This window comes from Salvia hispanica, chromosome 2, assembly GCF_029641045.1.
Source record: "Salvia hispanica isolate PSC_SH4W2 chromosome 2, Shi_PSC_v1, whole genome shotgun sequence".
Taxonomy (NCBI): Eukaryota; Viridiplantae; Streptophyta; class Magnoliopsida; order Lamiales; family Lamiaceae; genus Salvia; species Salvia hispanica.
In genome coordinates, this window is record NC_142693.1 from 5,867,138 (window position 1) to 5,876,005 (window position 8,868).

Sequence of the window (8,868 nt, forward strand, 5' to 3'; positions counted from 1 at the left end):
AAATTATATTTTTTTCTAATTTTTTTGGCCAATAATTTTAATATTCATTGTAAAAATAAGCAAAAAATAAAATAAAGTGAAATGTGGCAAAAAAAGTGTCCACTATTGCTGTGGAAACTTTTTTTGTGGCCGTGGACAAATCAGAAGTGGCTGAGGACAAAAGAAAAAGTGGCTTGTCCGGGAAGTGTCCTACCTATTGTGGATGCTCTAATGGCTTAGATCATTAATCCCTAAAGGTCAATACAATCAACAAAAAACGTCAATAAGGTCATATGATTAATTCCAAAAAATATCAATAGGGGTATTAATGTCAATTAACTACATGTTTAGTTATAGTTAACTTTTAAAAGAAATCCCAAAACTTTAAATTCATATAACTTATACTCCCTCCGTCCCCCATAATTTGTCACCATTTGACCCGGTACGCGTTTTAAAAAATGTAATAGAAGTGGGTTGACAAAGTTGGTGGCATGTGGGTCCTACTTTTATATATTAGTTTTATAATAAAATGTGAATGAGAATGAGTTAGTGGAATATGAGGTCCACTACCAAAAATGGTAAAAGTGAAATGTGACAAATTTTTAGGGACGGACGAAAAAGGAAATAGGTGACAAATTTTCAGGGACGGAGGGAGTATCAAATTAAAGATAATTTCATAAGGATTCCAAAGATATCCTACGTGCATATGTTTCGACGTCAAAATTTGAAAAGAAAATTGAAATTTTTTAATTTTTTCGTAAAAGCCGAAATGTCAACATACTATATAAAATATGTCAATATAATACATATAGAATATCAATATAAGCAATGGGTTAACATTCTTAAAGCATTGTGTTGACATTCTCAAAGCATTGTGTTGATATTTTCGAAACACTATATTGACATTTTCATCCAAAACCCTAATTTGAAGTTTTTTTTTTATCTTTTTTAATTTTATTAATAAAAAAGAAAATTACACGTGGCAAATTGTAGGCCACACGTTTTCTCACAATATCTATGAATTCACCAGATTATCCTATAATATTTTTACCACAATTTTAATACTTTTCCTCCAATGTTATTTTCACTTAATTCTCACCGTCCTCATCCTCATCCCCTTCCCTTCGCCGCCCACTGTCGCTCTCATCCTCATCCTCATCCCTTCCTTCACCGCCCCCACCCTCCTCCTCCCCTTAACCCATATTAAAATTGGCAAATTAAAGAATATTCTCTCCGTCTGCTGAAATATTGTTCAGTTTTACCATTTGGTCCATCTGTGAAACCGTCCGTTAAATGTTGTTCACTTTGTTTTGTTTTTTCCCATTTTTAGCAAATGGACTTCACTTCAACTAACTAATTACACTCGCATTATGTTATAAAATCCATATTTAAATATGGACATACATTTCACTAACTTTTACCACTCACTTTCTTTCGCATTTCTTAAAAAATGTGTCAAGTCAAACTTAGACATCATTTTGTGACGGATAGAGTAATTATAGAGAAAAAATGAAGATTACTCATCCTTTCTTATACAAAACGACACTGACCAAAACTTTAATTTAATTTTTATTCAACACCCGAATTCACTCACAAAATTAATCTTAGTTCATTCTATCAACACAACACCAGAATGGAGACAACAATCAGCCAGAGAAGGCTGGCAAGAATCCCCAATCAAGATCCATCTCTTACCCGAAAATCAATCATCACTGTGTTCGACGCCCCCAATTTTCCTCCTCAAAACCCAAACCCCGAACCTGGAATTCCAGATCCAATTCCACCGCTGCAATTCATGTTCTCGAAGTCCCCATCCAATATTATGGGTAAGTTGGTCAATTTGTAAATATTATGGAAGAAATAATAAGAAAAAAAGAAATTGATAAAAATTCAAAAACCCCTTATTTTGAAAAATTATATGTCACGATCTCATGTTCTGAAAGGTCAATCCCAAATTGAAAAAAAACTGTTAAATTATTTTTTTCCAAAAATCTCTTAAATTTGGAACATCTTACGGTTACAAATCTTCTAATTAATCACCAATTATCGTGTGAGAAAATAATTAAATTACAAACTCATACGTATAATAAAAGGTACTCCATGAATTAATGGTCTGTAATATAATGATATTTTCTTACTTTTACAAGTAGTATTCTGTAAAGTTTTTGTATTTTTTGTATTTTGAGTATTTTTAGGTAATAAAACAATAAAAATTGTGCGATCAAAGAGAGTAAAAAATTGATTAATTTTTATAAGGAAAAAGTTATTATTTTTCAATAAATTTGCTATTATGTTTGGCTTCAGTGGCGGACCTATATGGTGTCTTGGGTTCTACGGAACCCCCAACTTTTTTAACTATAACTATACATATATTAATTTCAAGAAAAATAGATATACATTAGCTAGCTCCAAGTGGTGGACTGTATTGCCTTCCACTGTGGAGAGTCGAGTTTGACTCCTACTAAGGCCGTAACTGGTGTTTATTTTAGCTAGGCTTCTCATTCATACAGGACTAGATTTTATTATGTCAACATTTGCCAGTTTTTCAAATAGGCAAGCTATATTCACACACTTTGCAATAAAAAAAATTCTCCTATATTAGTTATTGTATTTACTAGTACTATTATTCAAGATAAATTATTTTTAAAAATATGATTATTATGAAAATAAATATGTCATATATGTATAATATTTGATACTCCCTCCGTCCCAGTTAAAATGACCTCTTTCATTTTTTGCGTGTGTTTTGTAAAAATCATAATAAATAGTTAAAGGGGAGGAAAAGTAAACTAAGAAAGAGAATAATATGGAAGAGGGAGTAATATAAGTATTCATAACAATGTTGGCTCATTTAATGTCGACGCTACTTTTAACGACAATGATCATATGTATTTCTAGTTCATGCGATCACCCTTTTATATCTCACATCTTCACTCATGTCATGACTACTTGTGGTAAGATAAATATCAAAAAATAATCTGCACTTATAATAGTAATTTGGACCCCCCAGAGTTGAAATATGCGTCCGCCACTGTTTGGCTTCTTGGAGTTATCTGCTCATTTTCTTTTATAACAATATTATATTTGAAATGTGATAACTAATAAATTTATTCTTATATAGGAGTAACTCATATTCAAATATCTATGCTAAATTTATTCTTATATAGGAGTAATTCATATTTTATATTTAAAACATAATTTTTTTTAATGAACATTATCACAAAAAACTGAGTTCAGAAAAGGTTTCCATAACATTAGAAAAAATACGTTACGTTCCTGCAGCAGGAAGGATTTATATAAGTACAAATTTATCGGATATTTACATTTTTCTTTAATTAATGTTGCAATAAAGCTGCGTATGCCTTCTTAATGTACCTCTGGAATGAATTAAGTTGCAATAGAGCTCCATGTGCCTTCTTAATGATTTTTATGCTTCCAATTTAAGTGTTATCTATATGGTTGAACTTATACGTGACTTATATATTATTAGTTAGTTTTTGTAAAATGATAAAGAATTTGAGCTGAATAGATACATGTTCAATTGGTTGGTCTAGTATGTCAGCATTAATGAATTCCTTAATCCTGCTGAGGGTGCGAGAGGGTAGTACCTGTACAGCCATGGTATTGCAATTAAATTTCATGCACTATTTAGATCACAAGAATGAGATTTTGATGTCTATATATCTTAAAAAAATAATTAAAAGACATAGTATAGAGATTTGTCAAGCGAAAAGAGAATTATACGGTATTGATTTTCATAGACTTTTGATGTAATTTAGTTTTTAATAAATTTCACTCTATAACTCATGTTTTACTAAGACGCTCACAATTCACAATTATAACTAAACTCTCACAGAGATTGTTGATTATAATAACTTTGACACTATTACTAGTCATGGGTAGTACAACTCCTAAAAATCCTAAGATCCCTCGTGTGACCGTGTTCTCACACTTAGTCTTAACTGTCCTTAGTTATATTGACTTGGTATTAATACTTAGTTTCTATGTTCAAGATGTAAATGCCCATTTATTGAGATTTTTGCAATAACACAACAAATCGATCAATTATTGATCAAATGATCTCATGCATAATCGTTGAAATATATTGCTTCATCTTTCATGAGATTGATATCTAAATTAAAGTTGCTTACTATTGTTTGTAAAGGGGTAAACATTTATTTTTGGTGCTAAATATTTTAGATTCTTGGTGAGAGTGATTGAATCGTAAAACTATAAATCTATATACCTTGTGCATAATATATATAGCCACAGGTCTAAAATCCACACTTTATTTTTTCTATGTAACACCTCAGAATACAACTCTGCTACCATTTTGGGAACATATGCATTTTGTAGAATTATTTTCTTTCCTAATTCTTATTTGTATATTCATTTATTAACGAAAGATTATTTTGCTTGGTAACTTTCCTATTCAATTTTTATTTCTAAAACAACGTACGTATTTATTTCAACAATTACTCAACTTGGCCAAACATAAATTTGATCATATTAATTTGAAAACGAGTAAATAATTCTATATAAGTATTATTTTTAATTATTATAACTACGTGCGATACAGTGCAGACGCTACTAATTTGAGGTTGAATATAAGTGCCTATTTTTATGCCTAATAAAAATATTCTTAGCAAAATAATGTTGAATAATACTTTGTTATTTTGACATTTGCAAGGAAGGCTATGAATCTATGATAATATGAGAAGCTTCTGGAAGAGAAAAGAAGATTGAGATAGCAATGAACACTAAAGAAATGAATGTTGTTAGAAAAGAGTTTGCCTCTATAAATTGCATTTGGTTAGGTGCGATTTTCATTTCGCGTAATATATATGAATGTTTTTAGCTTTTTCTTTAATTGAGAGCATTGGAACAATTTACTCAAGACACTGATGCTCAATCTTGCTCCATGAAATTTCCAGAACTTTTAGTTTAAAAAGTTACTGAGTGATACATGATATATGGTTAGGTGTTGCTTCATTAAGCATGCTAGAAGTAGTTTTGCATATATTTAAAGGGATAGTCATCGTAATTTTTTATTGACAAAGCCCCTTTTCATATGTTTTTGCTTTGATTACTGATCAAAATATAGCTTGGCTTTGTCATATTTCAGTATAAAACAATAATTTTATACTTTATAATTGATTTTTCTCAACATTGAAAAAGAGAAAAGAGAGAAAAGAGAAAGAAAGTTCACTGAAATCAACAAGGACATGTAAATACTAAAATAATATTATTAAAAGTAACATCATTATGAATATTGATCTATGAATATTGATCTAATTAGGGTGGACACTCGAACCCACAAACACATTTGTGTGGAATGGTGCTTGTGTCACATCGAACAGAGTTCAACTTACGAAATTTCAAACACATTGAGCATACTTCGATCCCATGTTCACATGAGGGACTTACAAAAGAATCTGTGCAAGTCATTGCTTCAGCATACAATACTATTCCTCTTTCATCTGCAAAAATGAAGTAAGATTTATATTAAAATGAAGATTGTCAAACAAACATTATATTGATATTAGTAGTGTGTAAAAATTCAAACCTGGAATGAGAAAGCATAGAATAACCAGGAAAAGAAATTTAAGAGAAATAAATTGTTGCATCTTCATTTACGCGGTCGATATCTAAACTTGGTTACTATTGTTTGTAAATAATGTAATGTTATTTTGTGTTTATATAGAGCCTAAAACATTATTTTTGGAGCTAAATTTTTAATTTTTTATTTTGGAAAGATTGATGTAATCACAAAATCATGAGTCTTTATATTATGTGAATAATTTTGGTAAAAAATCTTCACCATATAGTATTTGGTGTGTAATATTACGAACATTATGTTTGGGTACTAAATCTTTTAGTCATAAATAAATACTACTAGTATAAGTTATTGTCACAATTTTTATTTATTTAAATTTTTCGTATATACATATAAAACTAGAGATAAAAGCTTTACCCATAAAATTTCAAATAATACTATTATCAAAGAGTTGTATTAGTATGATTTTTTTCCTTACGTGAAAGTAAGTAATGCAATAGGAGTATACTGTTTTACAAGTAATACAGTATAATATTATATTATGAGATGAGATCAATGTATATGTAGTAGTATATGGAACAACAATTATGTGTCCAATTAATGTGGACGTCTCTTAATGCTCTTGCATATGAAAATTTCCATAATAGTTTCCATAAAATGAGCAAATGGACGTCTCTTAATGCTCTGTTATTTTATAAAATATGTGTCCAATTAATGTGGCATGTGGGCCCTATTTATTTCGATTGTCAAAAAGTTATTGGTGTAGTACACCATATTATTGTGCCAACATGGTATGGAGGATTTATGGAATTTTTACATATATATATCCTAAGGGATGTAATCAATTGCTAACTAATTACCAATGCCAAATTGAGACCAATTTTCAACCATTAGATTAGAAGATCTTGTGGTTAATATGATGCCAAGTGTAATATATTTTAAATTTAAATAATTATTAATTAAATTAAAAGGGTATTAATGTCAAATCCTATATGTAGTAATTATAACTATCTACTTTCTCTCTCCTCAAAATCATCTCAAATCTTTAAATTTACGTAACTCTCTCAATTTATATTATTTTTTCGCAAAAAATATATCAAATTAAAGATAATTTAATAAGGATTCCAACGAGATCTCAATTGCATATGTTTCGACGATGTTCAGGTGATGAAATTTGATAAATTATATTTCAATTTTCGTACATGTTGATAAGCAGCTATTTTCAACAAATGTAACAAAAAATCTCAATATATTGTAGGCAAAATCTCAATATTATGCATGTCCAATCTCAATAAAAATGTGTTGATATTTTCTTGTCCTTGTGTTGATATTCTAATGTCATATTGTTGATATTTGTAATACACAATGTTGATATAAAAAAACACTCACGAAAATTATCATATGATAACATAATGACGATATTACCCTTTTGTTGATATTTTGTCTACTATTTATTGAGATTTTGTGAGCTTTAATCTCATCCACTCATTTTAAAATCCAAGGGTGGAGATTTAGTCTTGATTTTGGATCAGGGTGCTAAAAGCATTAGAATAGGACCCGGACCCTATATCCTGAAACATTATTTTTGAAGCTAAATCTTTTAGTATTTTCCGGACCCTATATCCTAAAACATTATTTTTGAAGCTAAATCTTTTTAGTATTTTTGGGTAAGATTGATGTAATCACAAAATTATGAATCTTTATATCATGTGAATAATTTAAACCAAAAATCTTCTCCGTATAGTATTTGCCATGTAATATTACAACATTAAGTTTGGGTACTAAATCTTTTAGTTTTTTCGTGAAATTGATATAATCATATAATTATGAATTTATATACTATGTACATAATTTAGGTTGAAAATCAACACCTTATTTTGGCTACGTATATACAGAATAATCAGATAATATTATTTTGGGAACAAATTTAGGTCGAAACTAATGTCCTTTTGTAGCATCATTATGTTCATTCCTAATCAATGTAATATTCCTTATCGTATATTCATTTATTTAAGAAAGAATATTTTGCTTGATGCTCATATATTTTTTTTTCTAGAGCAGCGTGTACTTCAACTAGGCCAATCATAAAAAGTGATTGTATTGATTTGAATACAAGTAATCAATTATATATACGTATTTTTTTTGTTATATCATAATTAATGAAATTTTAGTTTCCAAAAATTTCACGATGTATATAGGAGTACTTATTTATTACTTCTTATTTAATTGTTTTTTAAATGAAATCTTGATTTTTCTCGATCTTTGACTATTAACAAAATGGGTAATTTGTCAATTAATCTGTAATTTTTTGTCAAAATGGTAGGTTTGTATATCAATTCTCTATCTCTAAAAAATAGTCTTATTGGTGGTATTTTTAATAAAAAATTGATAAAGTATAAGAAAATCAGAAAAATAAATAAAATATAAAACATAAATAAAAAAAATGGATAAAATATGAAAGAGAAAAAGAAAATTGAGGATAGAATGGTGTTAATAGTTTGAGAAAAAAAAAGTTTATTTTTAGATGTGACTATTTTTTATCCGACATCTTGAAATAAAAAATGAGATTATTTTTCGCAGACAAATGAATATTAAACTCTTGATTTGCTTTAATAATTTTCAATCAAGATATTAACATCGTGCATAGCTGATGACTTACTTACAAGATACAATGAAATATCAACCAAAATCATATGTACATTTTAGGCAAGTAACAAATATTATACTCCATCGGTATCACAAGAAGAAGTCCTTGGGGACTATACAAATTTTATACGAATTTAATGGCAAAGTGAATAGAATATTTTTAGTGAATTTCATAAAGAAAAAAATCTTAACAAAAAATGAAAGTCACCTGATTAAGGTAAATCAATAAAATAGAAGATTATTATTTTGAGACACATAAAGTATTATATTGAATTAAATAATTTTATTTGTTAAATTACTCTCTTCGTTCCATAATAGATGACACACTTGGAAATGCACGAGATTTTAGAATATTGTATTTTGTTTGTTAAGTAGAGAAAATAATATATTCATATTAATGTCAGAGAGAATTTTTTCTAATAAAGAAAATGTAACAATTTTTTTAGATAAACTAAAAAAAATGTGAAATTTATTAAGGGACGAATGTAGTATATTAAACCGCGTTAAAATAAAATCACGATAAAATGTAAAATCTTAATAAATCAATAATAATTTAATAGATTTTAATCATGATTAAATGCAAATTAAAATAATTTTATATTTTACTATATAATTTAATGTAGCATATAAAATTAGAATTTGGCAAAGAACTAAAAAAAAAATAGTAAAATCAAATAGGAACAACA

At 28.1% G+C, this 8,868-nt stretch overlaps 1 long non-coding RNA gene across 1 annotated transcript; it reads left to right on the forward strand.

Moving 5' to 3' along the window:
* Window positions 1-1,538: 1,538 nt before the first annotated feature.
* On the forward strand, window positions 1,539-4,971 carry LOC125201964 (uncharacterized). The gene is made up of 2 exons (XR_007173008.1): window positions 1,539-1,805; window positions 4,674-4,971. It is a non-coding gene; the product is annotated as an uncharacterized LOC125201964 (long non-coding RNA).
* Window positions 4,972-8,868: the final 3,897 nt, after the last annotated feature.